The sequence below is a fragment of the Callithrix jacchus genome, chromosome 15 (assembly GCF_049354715.1).
Source record: "Callithrix jacchus isolate 240 chromosome 15, calJac240_pri, whole genome shotgun sequence".
NCBI classification, from domain to species: domain Eukaryota; kingdom Metazoa; phylum Chordata; class Mammalia; order Primates; family Cebidae; genus Callithrix; species Callithrix jacchus.
The window spans coordinates 13565579-13573597 of NC_133516.1; the positions used below are offsets into that span (position 1 = coordinate 13565579).

Here is an 8019-nt window from a genome sequence, read left to right on the forward strand (position 1 = left end):
CCAGCAAAAGAAGAACTTCAGAGGCCGGGCACAGTGGCTCACGCCTGGGAACCCAGCACTTTGGGAGGTCAAGACAAGTGGACACCTTAGGTCAGGAGTTTGAGACCAGGTTGGCCAACATGGTGAAACCCTGTCTCTACTAAAAATACAAAAAAACTAGCTGGGCATGGTGGCAGGCGCCTGTAATCCTACCTATTCGGGAGGCTGAGGCAGGAGAATCACTTTAACCTAGGAGGCGGAGGTTGCAGTGAGCCAAGATTGTGCCGCTGCACTCCAGCCTGGGTGACAGAGTAGGACTCTGCCTCAAAAAAAAAAAAAAAAAAAAGAATTTCAGAGGAGGTGGCGTTTGAGCTGGGACTTGAGAGCAGGATATTTTAATCCTAAACCCACCCTAATTATGTTAAAAACTACATAACACCATCACGGAAATTCTCAATAATGGAGAGAAAAAAACTCCACCTATAATTTCAGTGCCTTAACCCAACAACTTTTGTAAATTCCCTTCACTTCTTTGTCTACAAGGCACTTATCATTTAAGTATGCAATCCAAATAATGCATTTGATTACAAATATATATACACTTTTTTTTTTTTTTTTAAGAGACAGGGTTTTGCTATGTTGCCCAGGCTGGATTCGAACGTCTGGGCTCAAGTGATCCTCCTGCCTCAGCCTCCTAAGGAGCTGGGATTACCGGTGTGCCTGGCTGCTTGCTGTTGTTTAGTATAGCATTACATCACAGCCCCTTTTTGCATTACTAAGTGATGTTTATCATCAGCAGCTGTTAATGACCAGGCAATTCGCCATCCAGTCAGTGTGCTTCTGATTTAATCACCTATTCCTCTATTGTTAGGGGCTTAGTTTCTTTCTTTCTTTTTTTTTTTTTTTTTTTATAATGTTAATTCACTTTATTTTTCTTGTATAAAAACCCTATGTTGTAGCCACAGCTGGAGCTTGGGTCCTCTGCACGGAGACTCTGGTGTGGGTCTTGACAAGGTGGTCAGTGAATTCCTGATAGGGAGACTTGGTGAACACTGTCTCCTTCCAGAGATCGGGGGTCAGGTAGCTGTAAGTCTTAGAGATGGCATCAAAGGTGGCCTTGGCAAAGTTGCCCAAGGTGGCAGTGCAGCCCCTAGCTGAGGTGTAGCAGTCATCGATACCAGCCATCATAAGCAGCTTCTTAGGCACAGGTGCTGAGACGATGCCAGTACCCCTGGGCGCGGGGATGAGACGCACCAGCACAGAACCACAGCGGCCTGTCACCTTGCAAGGGACGGTGTGGGGCTTGCCGATCTTGTTCCCCCAGTAGCCTCTGCGCACGGGGACAATGGAGAGCTTGGCCAGGATGATGGCCCCACGGATGGCAGTGGCCACCTCCTTGGAACACTTAACACCCAGACCGACGTGACCATTGTAGTCCCCAATAGCAACAAACGCCTTGAACCTGGTGCGCTGGCCAGCACGGGTCTGCTTCTGCACCGGCATAATCTTCAAAACCTCATCCTTGAGAGAGGCCCCCAGGAAAAAGTCAATGATTTCAGATTCCTTGATGGGCAGAGAGAAAAGATAGATCTCCTCCAGAGATTTAATCTTCATGTCTTTGACCAGGCGGCCCAACTTGGTTACAGGCATCCATTCCTTATCTTCGGCTTTGCCTCCGTGAGCTCCGCGGCCTCGGCCCCGGCCCCGGCCCCGTCCACGGCCGCGATCCCGGCCCCGGATGCCACTGCCGAAACCTCCGCGGAACCCACCGCGGTTCCCCATCCCGGGGCCCCCGGGGCCTCCGGGCCCCCCCGCTGCACCGGCGTCATCCGCCATTTGGTGTTTTATTGGAGAAGAAGCTCTTTTTTTTTTTTTTTTTTTGAGAGGCAGTCTTGCTCTGTTGCCAGGCTGGAATACAGTGACGTGATCTCGGCTCACTGCAACCTCTGCCACCCAAGTTCAAGCGATTCTTGTGCCTCAGCCTCCAGAGTAGCTGGGACTACATGTGTGTACCACCATGCCTGGCTAATTTTTGTATTTTTTTTTTTTTTTTTTTTTTTTTGAGACGGAGTTTCGCTCTTGTCACCCAGGCTGGAGTGCAATGGCACGATCTTGGCTCACCGCAACCTCCGCCTCCTGGGTTCAGGCAATTCTCCTGCCTCAGCCTCCCGAGTAGCTGGGACTACAGGCACGCGCCACCGTGCCCAGCTAATTTTTTGTATTTTTAGTAGAGACAGGGTTTCACCATGTTGACCAGGATGGTCTCGATCTCTTGACTTCGTGATCCACCCTCCTCGGCCTTCCAAAGTGCTGGGATTACAGACATGAGCCACCGCGCCTGGCCCAATTTTTGTATTTTTAGTAGAGATGGGGTTTACCATGTTGGCCAGGCTGTTCTTGATCACCTGACCTCGTGATCCACCCACCTCCGCCTCCCAAAGTGGTGGGATTACAGGCGTGAGCCACCGGGTCGGGCAGGTTGTTTCTTGTTATTAATGCTGCAATGAACATCCTGGAGTATGTAGGTTTTTTTTCTTTTTCTTTTTCCTTTTAAGTTATTTCCTTGGAGCAAATAAATTCTCAGAAGTGGAAATACTGGGTCAAAATTTATGAACACTTTTATGGCCCTTGACACATGTTGCCAAATTGCTTCTAAAAGTAGTTTCAGAATATACTGAGGGCTTTGTTAGGCAAATATGAGATGTGTAGGAATTGAATGGGGGTCCCAATTCCCAGAAACAGCACGTATAAAGGTGCATTGAGGGGCCGGGCGCGGTGGCTCAAGCCTGTAATCCCAGCACTTTGGGAGGCCGAGGCGGGTGGATCACTAGGTCAAGAGATCGAGATCATCCTGGTCAACATGGTGAAACCCCGTCTCTACTAAAAATACAAAAAATTAGCCAGGCATGGTGGCGCATGCCTGTAGTCCCAGCTACTCGGGAGGCTGAGGCAGGAGAATTGTTTGAACTCAGGAAATGGAGGTTGCGGTGAGCCGAGATCGCACCATTGCACTCCAGCCTGGGTGACAAGAGCGAAACTCCGTCTCAAAAAAAAAAAAAAAAAAAAAGGTGCATTGACCGGGACGGACTTCTGCAATGTATCCTTTGAATGCCATGACATGGCCAAGATGTGGAATTCGATGGCAGCTTCTGCTGGTTGGCGAACTAACAAGCCATTCGCAATCTCCTTCTCCCACATCACCATCCCACCACAGAAGGCCAAAGCCACATCATCTTTTGTTCAGCTTCTTTTGCAGCTAAAAGTGGCCACGTGACTCCATTTTTGGGCTCTTGGGAGACTTTGTTCCCTCCTTTCAGGTTTTTTGTTTTGTTTTGTCGTTTTTGTTTTTGTTTTTTTGAACTGGAGTTTCCCTCTTGTTGCCCAGGCTGGAGTGCAATGGCACAATCTCAGCTCACCTCAACCTCTGCCCTCCAGGTTCAAGCGATTCTCCTGCCTCAGCCTTCCGAGTAGTTGAGATTACAGGCATGCGTCACCATGCTGGGCTAATTTTGTATTTTTAGTAGAGACAGGGTTACACCATGTTGGCCAGGATGGTTTTGAACCCCTGACCTCAGGTGATCCACCCTCCTCTGCCTCCCAAAGTGCTGGGATAACAGGCCTGAGCCATCACACTCGGCCTCCTTTCAGGTTTTTAACCGGTTTATTAAATCTTTTAACTAGGAAGTTGAGGTTTTTAATACCCCGATTAAAGGGGAAAATGTCCCTGATGTCATCTTTCTTTCTTCCTCCTGCCCTGAATGCAGATGTGATGCCCGGAGCTGCAGCAGCCACATGAAGGCTTTAAGCTGGACAAGCATTAGCACAAAATGCCAACACAGGACGGTGGCAGAAAGAACCTGGTTTCTTGCTGTCACCATTCGAGTGGCCAAATCAATACCACCGACCTCCAACTTTTTCTCATATGGGAGAGGTATTTGATTATTTGATAATCATTATTTGACAATTAGGATGAGTAATGATCCTCCCTGTTTGATTAAACCCTTGTTAGTCAGAGTTTCTGTTACTCGCAGTCAAATGCTTCCGACCTCCACCACCGGCCCAGGCAAGGCTCCACCACCCGGCCCATTCAGATTCCTGTCCTGGTAGAGTTGAAGTTGCCTATCGGAACTGGTGACTCGGATCTCTGCAGGCCGGAACATTTACCACCTGCTCAGCTGCAGGCTGGATGGAATCCTCTTTCTGATGCTGGGTGCTCCCAACAGCCCTCAAAGTCTAGGAGCTAGTTCTGTAGTCCCTGAGCCCTGCTTGTTTTTTCAAGAGCAGCCAGCAGGCCAGGACCTTGTGTTCACAATACACTATCACTGGCTCCCTTTGAGTTCTCAAGAGTCCTGAATTTGCCGACAGAATGCGAATTTTTTTTTTTGCAATCTACCCATCTGACAAAGAGCTAATATCCAGAATCTACAAAGAACTAAAACAGATTTACAAAAAGAAAACCAAACCCATTCAAAAGTGGGCGAAGGATATGAACAGACACTTTACAAAAGAAGACATACATGAGGCCAACAAACATATGAAAAAATGCTTATCATCACTGCTCATTAGAGAAATGCAAATCAAAACCACATTGAAATACCATCTCATGCTGGTTAGAATGGCGATCATTAAAAAATCTGGAGACAACAGATGCTGGAGAGGATGTGGAGAAATAGGAACACTTTTATACTGCTGGTGGGAGTGTAAATTAGTTTAACCATTGTGGAAGACAGTGTGGCGATTTCTCAAGGACATAGAAATTCCATTTGACCCAGCAATCCCGTTACTGGGCATATACCCAAAGGATTATAAATCATTCTATTATAAAGATACATGCACACATATGTTCATTGCAACACTGTTTACAATAGCAAAGACCTGGAACCAACCCAAATGCCCATCAATGATAGACTGGACAAAGAAAATGTGGAACATACACACCGTGGAATACCATGCAGCCATAAAAATGACTAGTTCATGTCCTTTGTAGAGACATGGATGAATCTAGAAACCATCATTTTCAGCAAACTGACACAATAACAGAAAACCAAACACCGCATGTTTTCACTCGTAGGCAGGTGATGAACAATGAGAACACTTGGGCACAGGGAAGGGAACAACACTCACTGGGCTAGGTGAGGGGGGGGTGGAAGGAAGGGGAGGGGAGGGGAGGGACAACGGGGGGTGGTGATGGGGAGGGATAACACTGGGAGAAATGCCTGATGTAGGTGACGGGCGGGCGGGGCGGGGGGCGGATGGAGACCGCAATCCACTGTGGCATATGTGTACCTACGGAACAATCCTGCAGGATGCAGGATGTGCACATGCACCCCAGAGCCCAAAGTACAAAAAAAACGCTTAGGAAAAATAAAGAGTCCTGAGTTCATTTCTGGCTCTTTCCCTTACCAGTTGTACAGTCTTTTTTTTTTCCCTTAAGACAGAGTCTTGCTCTGTCACTCAGGCTGGAGTGCAGTGGCACAATCACTGCTCACTGAAACCTCCACCTCCTGGGATCAAGCAATTCTCCTGCCTCATCCTCCCAAGTAGCTGAGATTACAGGTGCCCACCATCATGCCCAGCTAATTTTTGTATTTCTAGTAGACACGGGGTTTCCCCCTGTTGGCCAGTCTGGTCTCAAACTCCTGACCTCCTGGCCCGCCTCAGCTTCCCAAAATGCTGAGATTACAGGCATGAGCCACCACACCTGGCCCAGTTGTATGGTCTTAGCCAAGTCACTTAATCTCTCTGAGCATCGGTCTCCTGTAAAATAGGGAAGCTAGGGTTGTGGGAAGATGTAGAACTGGTGACATGGTAACGGTCTGATAAATGTCTTCCGTGTGGAGACGGGCAGAGGCGTGGCCAAGAGCCCATCATGGAGCAGGCCTGGGACAGACTCCAGTGTGTGGAGCCTCTGTTGAGGTGCTTTCAGTAGCATGTGGCTTCCTCTGTGGACACTTGATGCTGGGAGTGACGCAGGCTCTGCCCGCTCAGAATAGAAATGGCAGCTGGAGGTGGTCCCTGGGCAGGCAGCTCCAGGGTACGCTGGAGCTGGGTTTAGCACATTCTGAAGCAAACTCCCAGGGGAAAAGAAGGAGCTTCTGCTTCCAGGCCCTGGGGCCCTGGGGCCTGCTGAGATCTTGGTGCTGTTCCTAAGCCCCTGGAGGCAGAGCCAGACCTCCCCTGCATCCCTCCAAGTAGCCAGAGTCAAGGTCAGCCTGCTCATTCCCTCCCACAAGGTCTGCAGTGCGGCAGGTGGGAACCAGGCCTGGTCTCTCCTGCGCATTCCCAGCTGACAACTTGAGAACCACATTACCCAAGCCAGAATTAGGACATGGCTCTGTCAAACGATTCTTTCCACGGCTGGATCTATTTATTTGAAAGTTCTTATCAAGGAATAAAAATGAAGTCTGCCAGAGGTTTAATGAATCTCCTTAATTCAAAGGAACACAAATATGGGCACACAGGGTCATGTCGGACATGCTGAATGACGTCAGGAGTCAGGAGAGGTTTCCTTCTCTACAGCTGAGCATTAAAAGTCTTAGGCCCAGGGCAGAAGGAGAGAGGTGGAAGTGGGTGGGCCTGGGGCTTGTCTTGAACATATTCTCCAAAACTAGCAGCTTTTTTTTTTTTTTTTTTTTCTGACTGAGTCTAGCTCTGTCACCAGGCTAGAGTGTAGTGGCGAGATCTTGGCTCACTACAACCTCCGCCTCCCGGGTTCAAGCTATTCTCCTGCCTCAGCCTCCTGAGTAGCTGGGACTATAGGCGTGCGCCACCCTGCCTGGCTAATTTTTGTATTTTTAGCAGAGGTGATGTTTCACCACATTAGCCAGGATGGTCTCAATCTCTTGACCTCATGATCCTCCTGCTTTAGCCTCCCAAAGTGCTGGGATTACAGGTGTGAGCCACTGTGAGTGGCCAACTAGTAGTTTTTCAACAATTTTTGAAGGGGTTGTAGAGGCCTGTTGATTACTGAAACCAGAATGAAAAGATGTAAATGATACAGTGTGAAGGTAAGTCCAGGGGGGTGGGCACAGTAGCTCACACCTGCAATCCCAGCACTTTGGGAGGCCGAGGCAGGTGGATCACAAGGTCAGGAGTTTGAGACTAGCATGACCAACATGGTGAAACCCCGTCTCTACTAAAAATACAAAAATTAGCTGGGTGTGGTGGCATGTACCTGTAGTCCCAGCTACTCAGGAGGCAGGAGAACTGCTTGAAACCAGGAGGCAGAGGTTGCAGTGAGCTGAGATCGTGCCACTGCACTCTAGCCTGGCGACAAGAGCAAAACGTCTGTCTCAAAAAAAGAAAAAGAAAAGTAAATCCTGGGCCACAGAGAACTGGTGGTGGGAGGGTCACACTGTGGTTTTATCCACTCACCCCTGCCCCCAGTTTACCTGCAGAGCAGGTCTCCACCCACCCTGACCCCAGATTTACCTGTGTAATTATCCAGCTCTGCACAGCGGGAGAGGCCAGGTCCCTTCCCTGCACAGACAATTTCCATTTCCCCTCCATATCACCTGCAGCCTCAGGCGGGCAAGGAGGGGAGAGAGTAGTGCGACACCCAGGGAGAGGCCTCTTCCCTGCAGCACAGCAAGCTGATTCCCAGGCTGTTTCCACCAGCCTGGAGTAAGGTCAGAGCCTCCTGTAAGCCTGCTTATCACTGCACTGCTCTATGGGACACAGCGTCATGCACCCCGAGTCCCCCGCTCAGCTGTGTTTGGATGCCTTCTCATTCTGACTTGGGCCCTGCAGGCCTCTGGGGAAGAGCCCATCCAAGGACAGCTTGTCACCTGAGACTAGGGAAGGACAGGGGCCCTGGCTGCACACCTTGTTCTGCATCTCCCTCTGTGATCTCAGCCAAGATGCCTACTCTCTCTGAGCGTCTCTCTCTGAGCGTCTCTCTCTGAGCGTCTCTCTCTGAGCATCTCTCTCTCTGAGTGTCTCTCTCTGAGTGTCTCTCTCTGAGCATTTCTCTCTGAGCCTCTCTCTCTGGTGTCTCTGAGTCTCTCTCTGAGCGACTATCTCTGAACGTCTCTCTCTGAG

General features: G+C 49.4%; 1 pseudogene across 1 annotated transcript; it reads right to left on the reverse strand.

Moving 5' to 3' along the window:
- Window positions 1-858: 858 nt before the first annotated feature.
- On the reverse strand, window positions 859-1839 carry LOC100394437 (small ribosomal subunit protein uS5 pseudogene; annotated as a pseudogene). The gene has a single exon (XR_013526889.1). The product of XR_013526889.1 is annotated as a small ribosomal subunit protein uS5 pseudogene (transcript).
- Window positions 1840-8019: the final 6180 nt, after the last annotated feature.